The sequence below is a fragment of the Kogia breviceps genome, chromosome 6 (genome assembly GCF_026419965.1).
Source record: "Kogia breviceps isolate mKogBre1 chromosome 6, mKogBre1 haplotype 1, whole genome shotgun sequence".
Lineage (NCBI taxonomy): Eukaryota > Metazoa > Chordata > Mammalia > Artiodactyla > Physeteridae > Kogia > Kogia breviceps.
Genome location: NC_081315.1, coordinates 127,921,916 through 127,935,761, shown reverse-complemented (window position 1 = coordinate 127,935,761; position 13,846 = coordinate 127,921,916). Strand labels below are relative to the sequence as shown.

The window sequence follows — 13,846 nt, the reverse complement described above, 5'->3', positions numbered from 1 at the left end:
TTTTTCAGAGCCCAGCAAAATTGAGTGGAAAATACAGAGTTCCTAAATACCTCTCCCCCCACCCCCCAAATACATACACCTTCCCCCACCATCAACATCCCCCATCAGTGTGCTACATTTGTTACAACCGACGAATCTACACTGACACGTGATTATTACCCAAAGCCCGTATACATTATGGTTCACTCTTGATGTTGTACATTTTGTGGGTTTTGAAGAATGTATAATGACATGTATCCACTATTACTGTATCATACAAAATAGTTTCACTGCCCTAAAAATTACCTGTGCTCCATTAGTCACCCCTCCCTCTCCCCTAACCCCTGGCAACAGTTGGTCTTTTTACTGACTCTTTTTTGCCTTTTCCAGAATGTCATATGATTGGAATCATACAGTAGTTAGCCTTTTCAAGTTGGCTTCTTTCACTTAGCAATGTGCATTTAAGGTTCTTCCATGTCTTTTTGTGGCTTGATAGCTCATTTCTTTTTGTTGCTGAATAATCCATTGTAAGGATGTACCACAATTTGTCTATTCATTCACTTATTGAAGGACCTCTTGACTGCTTCCAAGCTTTGGCAATTACAAATAAAGCTGCTGTAAACATTCATATGCAGCTTTTTGTGTGGACATAAGTTTTCAATCATTTGGGTAAATACCAAGGAGCACAATCGCTACATCGTATGGTAAGTGTGTGTTTGGCTTTGTAAGAGACCTGCCAGACTATCTTCCCGAGTGGCTGTACCATTTTGCACCACCATTCCCACCAACAATGAATGAGAGTTCTTGTTGCTCCATACTCGAACCACCATTTGGCATCAGTGTTTTCGATTTTGACCATTGTAAAGTGTGTGTAGTGGTATCTCATTTTTATTTTAATTTGTAAGTCCTTAATGACATATGTTGAATGTATGAGCAAACATATGCTTATTTGCCATCTATAAAACTTTGGTGAGTGGTCTATTTGGATCTTTTATCCATTTTTTATAGTTGAGTTTTACATTTTCTTATTGTTGACATTTTTTTTGTTTTATTTTTTTTTGCAGTACGCGGGCCTCTCACTGTTGTGGCCTCTCCCGCTGCGGAGCACAGGCTCTGGACGCGCAGGTTCAGCGGCCATGGCTCACGGGCCCAGCCGCTCCGCGGCATGTGGGATCCTCCCGGACCGGGGCATGAACCTGTGTCCCCTGCATTGGCAGGCTGACTCTCAACCACTGCGCCACCAGGAAAGCCGCAGGGAAGCCCCTGGCCAACATCCTGATTGCAGCCTTTTGAGAGAACTGTAAGCAGACCTAGTTGAGCTGTGTGTGTATTCCTGACTCACAGAAACTGTGATAATAAATGTGTGTTGTTTAAGCTGCTAAGAAACAATAGACAGCTAATGCCGTTCCTACCACAAACTCTTCTCAGGTAAGCATTACCTTCGGACTTCATGTTTCATTGGCCTAGTCTCATCTTGTTGATGGTGCAAAGAAAATCTCCATTTGACATTTTTTGCAACCTTTGAATCCATCAAAATACTGCTAAAATATTTTATAAAGAAGTTTGTAACACATAAATTGCTAGATCTGTATCATTGAAGTGTACTTTTTTTACTGATCAGGAACATTTTTTTTTAAAGATTTAATTTCTTTTATTCTTGGTTGCATTGGGTCTGTTGCTGAGCACAGGCTTTCTCTCGTTGTGGCGAGCCCCGGCTGCTCTTCATTGCGGTGCGTGGACTTCTCATTGCAGTGGCTTCTCGTTGCAGAGCACCAGCTCTAGGTGTGTGGGCTTCAGTAGTTGTGGCACGTGGGCTCAGCAGTTGCGGTGCACAGGCTTAGTTGCTCCACAGCATGCGGGATCTTCCCAGACCAGGGATTGAACCCATGTCCCCTACATTGGCAGGTGGATTCTTATCCACTGTGCCACTGAGGAAGTCCAGAAAAAATTTTAATGATGTCTAGGAGGTGGCCTGAAAGGAAAGCATGGTTAGTTAAGTACTACTGGATTAGAACTATAATTTCTGCCTCTGCCAATATAAGATGCAGGGAAAAGTGACTTCTAATGTGCAAATGGAAAATCCTTGACCAACTTTGCTTTTACTTAAAAAAAAAAACAAAAAATATTAAAGCTGAACCTGAAAGGGTAATTTATTGAAAGTCACTGACAAACAAAAATCCATTCAGAATTGAATTTTTATTTGATCTGATAATGTTATGTGAAAAGATAGAATACATCTCGGAAGCTCTGTTATGAGTACATACCTGTAAGAAGAAATAGTATCTGCTTATAAGCAGGGACTGGAAGGGAAAACTGAAATTAATAGAGATTATATATTACATCTGATCATGGCATTTTAATTTAATTTTTGTTTCTGATATTACTGAAAGTTAGATTGTGTAACAAAAATATGTAAGAATTCAATCACTTATAGAAATATGTTTTGTGAACATACTGTGTGCCAGGCTTTACTCTAAGTACTGGGATAATGTAGTAAACAAAATAGACAAAGTCCCTTGGAGCTTTTGTTATAGAGACAGGTGGACCCTAAGGTAATCAACAAACAAGCAAATGAAAAATGCCTGTCAGTGATAAGTGATAGAAAAGTAAAGCCAAGCCAGGCGTGTGTAAGGGAGAGTGACCAGGAGGATACTGTGCAAACAGCATCGTCAGGAAGATAGCCTCCCTGATGAAGAGGCATTTGAGGAGACATGGAAATGGGGGCAATGAATGATTACGTCAGTGGACTTGAGCATTCAACATGACTAAATAGGCTGTGAGGAAGCTTGCTGGAAACAAATAGGGTAACTTCTTTGAGATTCTTTGGCAAGTACCTAGTATAGCTGGGTGTGGTTTCTTTTTTAAAAAATTAGTTAATTTATTTATGGCTGCGTTGGGTCTTCGTTGCTGTGAGCGGGCTTTCTCTAGTTGCGGTGAGCGGGGGCTACTCTTCGTTGCGGTGCGCGGGCTTCTCACTGTGATGGCTTCTCTTGTTACGGAGCACGAGCTCTAGGCGCCTGGGCTCCAGTTGTGGCTCGCGGGCTCTAGAGCGCAGGCTCAGTAGTTCTGGTGCACGGGCTTAGTTGTTCAGCGGCATGTGGGATCTTCCCGGACCAGGGCTCGAACCCGTGTCCCCTGCATTGGCAGGCGGATTCTAAACCACTGGGCCACCAGGCAAGCCCTGGATGTGGTTTCTTGAGAGGGAGTTTAACGGATAAAGAGCCCAGGCTCCAACTTCCTGGTTTAAATGCCCGCTCTTCAACTTGCTAGCTGGGTGACCCTGGGCAAGTTGTAAACCTCTCTGAAAAGAAAATGGTAATACCCTGACAATACCCTCATAAAGTGGTCATGAGAATTAAATAGTACGTGAAAAGCATTTACAACAGGTGTCAGCCCATATTTAACAATAATAAACATTAGCTATGGTTCTTACTAAGTTTCCTCTATTACAGTATTTATTCTTTTCCTTTTTTAAAAAACTTTTTTGGCTGTGCCACACAGCCTGCAGGATCTTAGTTCCCTGACCAGGGATCGACCCTGTGCCCGCTGCAGTGGAAGCACAGCACCTTAACCGCTGGACCACCAGGGATAAATTTATTCTTTTTAAAAAAAATTTTATTGAGGTATAGTTGATTTACAATATTGTGCTAATTTCTGCTGTACAGCAAAGTAATCAATCATGCATATATATATATTCTTTTTCATATCTTTTCCATTATGGTTTATCACAGGATATTGAATATATTTCCTTGTGCTATACAGTAGGACCTTGTTGTTTATCCATCCTGTATGTAATAGTTTGCATCTAATAATCCCAAACTCCCAATCCTTCGCTCCCCACCCCAACCCCTTTGGCAACCACAAGTCTGTTCTCTATGTCTGTGAGTCTGTTTCTGTTTCATAGATAGGTTCATTTGTGTTGTATTTTAGATTCCACGTGTAAGTGAAATCATATGGTATTTGTCTTTCTCCTTCTGACTTCTCTTAGTATGATAATCTCTAGGTCCATCCATGTTGCTGCAAATGGCACTATTTCATTCTTTTTTTTATGGCTGAGTAATGTTCCATACAGTATTTATTCTTTATTAAATGAAGTCAACACATGTCACTCTCCAGAGGTATAACCATATGCCTTTTAAAATGTGAGGGCTATAGCCTTCAATTATGCAAACCCAATTTCCTAATTAGCTTTTCTGGCTTCTAGGAAAGTTTCAGAACACCAGCCCAGAAGTAGCTTCCCAAACAACTTAGGTATAAGGTACATTGTTAAAACAAAGGTATAAAGAAGTGAGTAGATGTCAAGGATTCTTTGAAATCATCTGAGAATGTCACACATTTTTAAAATGTAAATTTTATAGTGGTTTAGGGCATGGGCTTTGGCTTCAGTGTTGGGTTTAGATCCTGCCCTGGCTTGGGAAACTGTAGTGTCTTGGACACATCTTACTTCTCAAAATGGAGTTGTTACAGCTGATACTCATAGCATTTATTATGTGCCAGACACTTTCCTTAGGTGTTTACATACATTAGCTCATTTAATCTTCACAGTCCCTTTTGAAGGGAGTTACTATTATTATCATCATCCCCATTTTACCGATAATCAACATGAGGCAGAGATCAAGTGACTTTTCAAGGTCACACAGCCATTTAAGTGACAGAGTCAGGTTTGTTTTTTTTTAAATTATTTTTGGCTGTGTTGGGTCTTCATTGCTACACACGGGCTCTCTCTAGTTGTGGCGAGCCGGGGCTACTCTTCATTGCAGGACGCAGGCTTCTTTTTGTGGTGGCTTCTCTTGTTGCAGAGCACGGGCTCTAGGTGTGCAGCTTCAGTAGTTGCAGCACATGGACTCAGTAGTTGTGGCACACGGGCTCTAGGGCGCGTGGGCTTCAGTAGTTGTGGCTTGCAGACTCTAGAGTGCAGGCTCAGTAGTTGTGGGGCATGGGCTTAGTTGCTCAGTGGCATGTGGGATCTTCCTGGCCCAGGGATCGAACCCGTGTCCCCTGCATTGGCAGGCGGATTCTCAAACACTGCACCACCAGGGAAGCCCCCAGAGTCAGGATTTGAAAGGATGCTGTCTGGCTCCAAGTCTGTGCACTTAAGCTGTACCCTCCACTGCCTCTTGATAATAACAGTTTCTACCTCATAGGTAGAACTGTATTAAAAGAAGTGGTGTATAAGCACTTAGCATAGTGTAAGACACAAAGTAAGTGCTCAATAAATATTTGTCAAAAATCGTAATAAATTATAGTAAATAGAATACCTGCATACTCTATCATGGCCGAACGGTTCAATTATTTTTACTTTTTAAGGTTCTCTTGTGTATATTACATCAGCTTTGCAAGCCCATTAGCCTAATAACCCCATTTTGATAGGACATTGGATTACCTGGCAAAATTTGTTTGTACTGAGCCCATGCTGGCTTCTGATGGTCACCTCTTACATTTCTAAATGCTCACAGACCATCTGTTTGAGAACCTATTTTAGAATTTTGCTTGCAATCAGTGTCAAGCTCATAATTTACATATTTGCTTTTTTGCATTTTTTTTGGAACTTGGGGAACTTCTAGCTCTCTTCAGGATGAAAATCTGGTTTACATTACTGGTATACTTCATTGGTGATGAAGACTGTTAGAAATTTTCTATATAATTTCAATTTTTTATTAAAGTAATGAGATAACTATATTGTACTCAAAGAGGATTTGAATTATACAACTAGCAGCTCACTCCTATTTCAAACCCATAGCAATATCACACTGTGGGGCTGATCCAGCATAAAATAAGATTACTCATCTGTTAGAGGAAATTTTCCAGCAGGAACAGAAAAAGTTAGGTAGGATATGAGTCATATAATCTGACATTTTTCTGCTATCTAAATAAATCCTATTTCTTTTAACTAAACCATATGCTTTAAAGGAGCAAAAAAAAGAAAATATAAAATTTTTATACATTGAAACCCTTGACCAATTAGAGCTTTTATACATTTGAATTTTTGAGTTATAATTGGACTTCGAAAATAGGTCAGTCATTTTCTTTGCAGTAAACCTTTTCAACTGCATGTTTTCCTTAATAATTTCTGATCATCTAAATATAGCAAAGAAATTCAGCTCTGCATACTTTTGTTTGCTGTCTATAGATGGCATTGTCTAGAGCAAAAGCTAGTAGTAAAAGTTCTGAAATGTTAAATTGTATAGTCCGTAGTCTCCCTTCTTAAATTTTCCGAAGGTCAATTGAGTTGTTAGGAGATGAGAATTAAAATTCATAACTTAAGGTGGCCAAGTCAGCATTTCATTTCTACAGTTTACATTTAAAATGATAATAAGTGGCTTCCATTTCCATACAACAGCTAGAATCCAGGTACCATTGAAATGGATTAAATCTTGGTCACCAAACATTAAGTTGCCCACCGCTCCCCATTCCTCTTTTACCTTTTGGTCTAATGAGGGCTTCAGGTAAGTTGCAGTGCAACTACAGAGGATGGGAGTGGGAAGAGAAGGAAAACAAGACAGAGCAGACTTAGTGGATCTTAGAAGAACATAACCTATTATTTGAGGATTTAAAGTGTGTGTGAGTATGTGTATATGCATGTAAGTCTCTGCGTGTGTGTGTGTGTGTTTATGTGACATTTAAATGGATTTACACCTCCTTGTTGTTAAAACCAATGAAAACTGAAATCTCTTACTTGGCTTTTTGGTAGCATTTGATGTCATTTGTCTTCTTGAGATACTTGTTTCCCATGACTTTGGTGACTTTCTTGAAATACTTTTTTATCTTTCGTGACTTCTAATTCACCTGATTTTTCTACCTGTTTGGCCATTCCTTTTCAATCCCTTTTGGGTATTCCTCTTCCTCAGTTCATCTCTTAAGTGTCAATGCTTCATGGGATTCTGTCCCAGAAAATGTCTCTTTTTATATACTCTCCCCAGTTTTCCACTTCCATGGTTTCAATGACCAGCTATCTGCTCTTTACTCCCAAATGTATTGTACCAGCCCTGACCTCTTCTGGACTCTGAATGCCTCTAGACATTCTATGGACATTTGAAATTCATTATGTCCACAGCTGAACTCATTATCTTTCTTCCCAAGCTTGCTCTTCCTTATATTCCCTCTAGAGAATGGCAACGCCCCAGTAGCCAGTAAGCCAGGGTGGCATTCTTATCTCCTTTCTAATCACACCCACCTCTTCCTATAAATCACCAAGTCCAGTTGAGGCCACCTGCTTAAACACCTAACCCATTTGTTTTCTCTGATCCTATCATCATCACTGAAATTCAGGTCGCTATTTTTTGCCTAAATTATTGTATCGGCCACCAACTCAGCCTCTCAATCTCCAGTCTTTTTTCTTTGAGTTCATTTTCCACATTATGTATGATGCTTCCCAAACACAAATCTAACTTTGCTGTTTTCCATAACAACCCTTCCATGATTTCCCATTGCTTTTAAGATAAATTCCAAACTCTAATAAACCGTGGTTTACAATGCCTTTTATAATTTAGTCCTTGTCTATTTCCCCAGTCCCATCTGTGAACACTTCTGTCTTTACCTAATCTTCAACTTTATTATTTTCAGTTACTGTAAGGCACCAAATTCTCTCTCACCTCTAGGCATTTGCATGGGGGTTCTCTCTGCCTGAGTAGTTTACCCCACGTTTTCTTTCTGACCAACTTCTAACCATTCTTCACTTTTCAGCTCAGAGAAAGGAAGTCTTTCCTGAAAACCCAGACTAGCTGAGTCCCCTCTCTGTGCTCCTAAAGCGTTCAAGGCATACATTTTTTTAACCATCTTTATTGGAGTATGATTGCTTTACAATGGTGTGTTAATTTCTGCTGTATAATGAAGTGAATCAGCTATACATATACATATATCCCCATATCTCCTCCCTCTTGCGCCTCCCTCCCACCCTCCCTATCCCACCCCTCTAGGTAGACACAAAGCACTGAGCTGATCTCCCTGTGCTATGCGGCTGCTTCCCACTAGCTATCTATTTTACATTTGGTAGTGTATATATGTCCATGCCACTCTCTCACTTCGTCCAGCTTACCCTTCCCCCTCCCTGTGTCCTCAAGTCCATGCTCTACATCTGTGTCTTTATTCCTGTCCTGCCCCTAGGTTCTTCATAACCATTTTTTATTTTTAGATTCCATATACATGTGTTAGCATACGGTATTTGTTTTTCTCTTTCTGACTTACTTCACTCTGTATGACAGAATCTAGGTCCATCCACCTCACTACACATAACTCAATTTTGTTTCTATTTATGGCTGAGTAACATCCTATTGTATATATGTGCCACATCTTCTTAATCCATTCATTGGTCGATGGACACTTAGGTTACTTTCATGTCCTGGCTATTGTAAATAGAGCCGCAATGAACATTGTGGTACATGATTCTTCTTGAATTACGGTTTTCTCAGGGTATATGCCCAGTAGTGGAATTGCTGGGTCATATGGTAGTTCTATTTTTATTTTATTAAGGAACCTCCATACTGTTCTCCGTAGTGGCTGTATCAATTTACATTCTCACCAACAGTGCAAGAGGGTTCCCTTTTCTCCACATCCTCTCCAGCATTTGTTGTTTGCAGATTTTCTGATGATGCCCATTCTAACTAGTGTGAGGTGATACCTCATTGTAGTTTTGATTTGCATTTCTCTAATAATTAGTGATGTTGAGCATTCTTTCTTGTGTTTGTTGGCTGTCTGTATATCTTCTTTGGACAAATGTCTATTTAGGTCTTCTGCCCAGTTTTGGATTGGGTTGTTTGTTTTTTTGCTATTGAGCTGCATGAGCGGCTTCTACATTTTGGAGATTAATCCTTTGTCGGTTGCTTCCTTTGCAAATATTTTCTCCCATTCTGAGGGTTGTCTTTTCATCTTGTTTATGGTTTCCTTTGCTATGCAAAAGCTTTTAAGTTTCATTAGGTCCCATTTTTTAATTTTTGTTTTTATTTCCATTTCTCTAGGAGGTGGGTCAAAAAAGATCTTGCTGTGATTTATGTCATAGAGTGTTCTGCCTATGTTTTCCTCTAAGAATTTTATAGTGTCTGGCCTTACATTTAGGTCTCGAATCCATTTTGAGTTTATTTTTGTGTATGGTGTTAGGGAGTGTTCTAATTTCATTCTTTTTATTTTTAATTAATTAATTTAATTTATTTATTTTTGGCTGTGTTGGGTCTTGTTGCTGCGCGCAGGCTTTCTCTAGTTGAGGCGAGCGGGGGCTACTCTTCATTGAGGTGTGCAGGCTTCTCATTGCAATGGTTTCTCTTGTTGCAGAGCACAGGCTGTAGAGCACAGGCTCAGTAGTTGTGGCGCACAGGCTTAGTTGCTCCGCGGCATGTGGGATCTTCCCAGACCAGGGCTCAAACCCGTGTGCCCTGCATTGGCAGGCGGATTCTTAACCACTGTGCCACCAGGGAAGCCCTAATTTCATTCTTTTACATGTAGCTGTCCAGTTTTCCCAGCACCACTTATTGAAGAGGCTGTCTTTTCTCCATTGTATATTCTTGCCTCCTTTATCAAAAATAAGGTGACCATATGTGCATGGGTTTATCTCTGAGCTTTCTATCCAGTTCCATTGATCTATATTTCTGTTTTTATGCTAGTATCATACTGTCGTGATTACTGTAGCTTTGTAGTATTGTCTGAAGTCAGGGAGCCTGATACCTCCAGCTCTATTTTTCTTTCTCAGGATTGCTTTGGCTATTCGGGGTCTTTTGTGTCTCCATACAAATTGTGAAATTTTTTGTTCCAGTTCTGTGAAAAATGCCATTGGTAGTTTGATAGGGATTGCACTGACTCTGTAGATTGCTTTGGGTAGTATAGTCATATTCACAATGTTGATTCTTCCAATCTAAGAACATGATATATCTCTCCATCTGTTTGTATCATCTTTAATTTCTTTCATCAGTGTCTTATAGTTTTCTGCATACAGGTCTTTTGTCTCCTTACGTAGGTTTATTCCTAGGTATTTTATTCTTTCTGTTGCAATGGTAAATGGGGGTGTTTCCTTAATTTCTCTTTCAGATTTTTCATCATTAGTGTATAGGAATGCAAGAGATTTCTGTGCATTAATTTTGTATCCTGCTACTTTACCAAATTCATTGATTAGCTCTAGTAGTTTTCTGGTAGCGACTTTAGGATTCTCTATGTATAGTATCATGTCATCTGCAAACAGTGACAGCTTTACTTCTTCTTTTCCGATTTGGATTCCTTTTCTTTCTTTTACTTCTCTGATTGCTGTGGCTAAAACTTCCAAAACTATGTTGAATAATAGTGGTAAGAGTGGGCAACCTGGTCTTGTTCCTAATCTTAGTGGAAATGGTTTCAGTTTTTCACCATTGAGAACAATGTTGGCTATGGGTTTGTCATATATGGCCTTTATTATGTTGAGGTAAGTTCCCTCTATGCCTACTTTATGGAGGGTTTTTATCATAAATGGGTGTTGAATTCTGTTGAAAGCTTTTTCTGCATCTATTGAGATGATCATATGGTTTTTATTCTTCAATTTGTTAATATGGTTTATCACATCGATTGGTTTGCATATATTGAAGAATCCTTGCTTTCCTGGGATAAACCCCACTTGATGATGGTGTATGATATTTTTAATGTGCTGTTGGATTCTGTTTGCTAGTATTTTGTTGAGGATTTTTGCACCTATGTTCATCAGTGATATTGGCTTGTAATTTTCCTTCTTTGTGACATCTTTGTCTGGTTTTGGAATCTGGGTGATGGTGGCCTTGTAGAATGAGTTTGGGAGTGTTCCTCCCTCTGCTATAGTTTGGAAGACTTTGAGAAGGATGGGTATTAGCACTTCTCTAATGTTTGATAGAATTCGCCTGTGAAGCCATCTGGTCCTGGGCTTTTGTTTGTTGGAGGATTTTTAATCACAGTTTCACTTTCAGTGCTTGTGATTGGTCTGTTTATATTTTCTATTTCTTCCTGGTTCAGTCTCAGAAGGTTGTGCGTTTCTAAGAATGTGTCCATTTTTTCCAGGTGTCCATTTTATTGGCATAGTGTTGCTTGTCGTAATCTCTCAGGATCCTTTGTACTTCTGCATGGTCAGTTGTTACTTCTCCTTTTTCATTTCTAATTCTATTGATTTGAGTCTTCTCCCTTTTTTTTCTTGATGAGTCTGGCTAATGATTTATCAATTTTATTTATCTTCTCAAAGAACCAGCTTTTAGTTTTATTGATCTTTGCTATTGTTTCCTTCATTTCTTTTTTATTTATTTCTGATCTGATCTTTATGATTTCTTTCCTTCTGCTAACTTTGGGGGTTTTTTGTTCTTGTTTCTCTAATTGCTTTAGGTGTAAGGTTAGGTTGTTTGTTTGAGATGTTTCTTGTTTCTTAAGGTAGGATTGTATTGTTATAAACTTCCCTCTTAGAACTGCTTTTGCTGCATCCCATAGGGTTTGTGTCATGGTGTTTTCATTGTCATTTGTTTCTAGGTATTTTTTGATTTCTTCTTTGATATCTTCAGTGATCTCTTGGTTATTAAGTAGTGTATTGTCTACCCTCCATGTATTTGTATTTTTTACAGATTTTTCCCTGTAGTTGACATCTAGTCTCATAGCGTTGTGGTCAGAAAAGATACTTGATATGATGTGAATTTTCTTAAATTTACGAAGGCTTGATTTGTGACCCAAGATATGATCTACCCTGGAGAATGTTCCATGACCACGTGAGAAGAAAGTGTATTCTGTTGTTTTTGGATGGAATGTCCTATAAAGATAAATTAAATCTATCTGGTCTATTGTGTCATTTAAAGCTTCTGTTTCCCTATTTATCTTCATTTTGGATGATCTGTCCATTGGTGAAAGTGGGATGTTAAAGTCCCCTACTATGATTGTGTTACTGTCGATTTCTCCATTTATGACTGTTAGCATTTGCTTTATGTATTGAGGTGCTCCTATGTTGGGTGCATAAATATTTACAATTGTTATATCTTCTTCTTGGATTGATCCCTTGCTATTATGTATTGTCTATCTTTGTGTCTTGTAACAGTCTGTATTTTAAAGTCTATTTTGTCTGATATGAGAATTGCTCCTCCAGCTTTCTTTTGATTTCCATTTGCATGGACTATCTTTTTCCATTCCCTCACTTTCAGTCTGTATGTGTCCCTAGGTCTGAAGTGGGTCTCTTGTAGACAGCATATATATGGGTCTTGTTTTTGTATCCATTCAGCCAGTTTATGTCTTTTGGTGGGAGCATTGAACCCATTTACATTTAAGGTAATTATCGATATGTATGTTCCTATTACCATTTTCTTAATTGTTTTGGGGTTTGTTGTTGTAGGTGTTTTACTTCTCTTGTGTTTCCTGCCTAGGGAGGTTCCTTTAGCATTTGTTATAAAGCTGGTTTGGTGGTGCTGAATTCTTTTAGCTTTTGATTGTCTGTAAAGGTTTTAATTTCTCCGTCAAATCTGAATGAGATCCTTGCTGGGTAGAGTAATCTTGGTTGTAGGTTTTTCCCTTTCATCACTTTAAATATGTCCTATCAGCCCCTTCTGGCTTGCAGAATTTCTGCTGAAAGATCAGCTGTTAACTTTATGGGGACTCCCTTGTATATTATTTGTTGTTTTTCCCTTGTTGCTTTTAATATTTTTTCTTTGTATTTAATTTTTTTATTATTTATTTATTTATTTATTTATTGGCTGCAGTGGGTGTTTGTTGCTGCACACGGGCTTTCTCTAGTTGTGGCATGCGGGGGGTGGGGGATACTCTTCATTGCGATGCGCGGGCTTGTCATTGCGGTGGCTTCTCTTGTTGTGGAGCACAGCCTTTAGGTGCATGGGCTTCAGTAGTTGTGGCACCAGGCTCAGTAATTGTGGCTCATGGACGCTAGAGCTCCGGCTCAGTAGTTGTGGCACACGGGCTTAGTTGCCCCGTGGCATGTGGGATCTTCCCGTACCAGGGCTCAAACCCATGTCTCCTTCATTGGCAGGCGGATTCTTAACCACTGTGCCACCAGGGAAGTCCCTTTGTATTTAATTTTTGAAAGTTTGATTAATATGTCTTGGCGTGTGTCTCCTTGGATTTATCCTGTATGGGTCTCTGTGTTTCCAGGACTTGATTAACTATTTCCTTTCCCATATTAGGGAAGTTTTCAACTATAATCTCTTCAAATATTTTCTCAGACCCTTTCTTTTTCTCTTCTTCTTCTGGGTCCCCTTTAATTTGTATGTTGGTTCATTTAATGTTGTCCCAGAGGTCTCTGAGACTGTCCTCAATTCTTTTCATCCTTTTTTCTTTATTCTGCTCTGCGGTAGTTATTTCCACTACTTTATCTTCCAGGTCATTTATCTGTTCTTCTGCCTCAGTTATTCTGCTATTGATTCCTTCTAGAGAATTTTTAATCTCATTTATTGTGTTCTTCATTATTGTTTGTTTGCTCTTTAGTTCTTCTAGGCCCTTGTTAAACGTTTCTTGTATTTTCTCCAATCTATTTCCAAGATTTTGGATCATCTTTACTATCATTACTCTGAATTCTTTTTCAGGTAGAGTGCCTATTTCCTCTTCGTTTGTTAGGTCTGGTGGGTTTTCACCTTGCTCCTTCATCTGCTGTGTGTTTCTCTGTCTTCTCATTTTGCTTAACTTACTCTGTTTGGGGTCTCCTTTTCTCAGGCTGCAGGTTCACAGTTCCCATTGTTTTGGTGCCTGCATCCAGTGCCTAAGGTTGTTTCAGTGGGCTGTGTAGGCTTCCCAGTGGAGGAGACTGGTCACTGTGTTCTGGAGGATGAGGCTGCATCTTGTCTTTCTGGTGGGCAGGACCATGTCCAGTGGTGTGTTTTGGGGTGTCTGTGACCTTATTATGATTTTAAGCAGCCTGTCTGCTATTGGGTGCAGTTGTGTTCCTGTCTTGCTAGTTGTTTGGCAT

The 13,846-nt window shown here is 39.4% G+C and overlaps 1 protein-coding gene across 3 annotated transcripts in view; it reads left to right on the top strand.

Moving 5' to 3' along the window:
* SMIM43 (small integral membrane protein 43) overlaps positions 1-13,846 on the top strand; it is a 54,385-nt gene that overhangs the window by 6,759 nt on the left and 33,780 nt on the right. For all 3 annotated transcript variants that reach the window (XM_067036600.1, XM_067036601.1, XM_067036602.1), the window contains exon 2: positions 1,044-1,407. The gene's annotated coding sequence lies outside the window, so the exon portion shown is untranslated. The remainder of the gene's footprint in view (positions 1-1,043; positions 1,408-13,846) is intronic.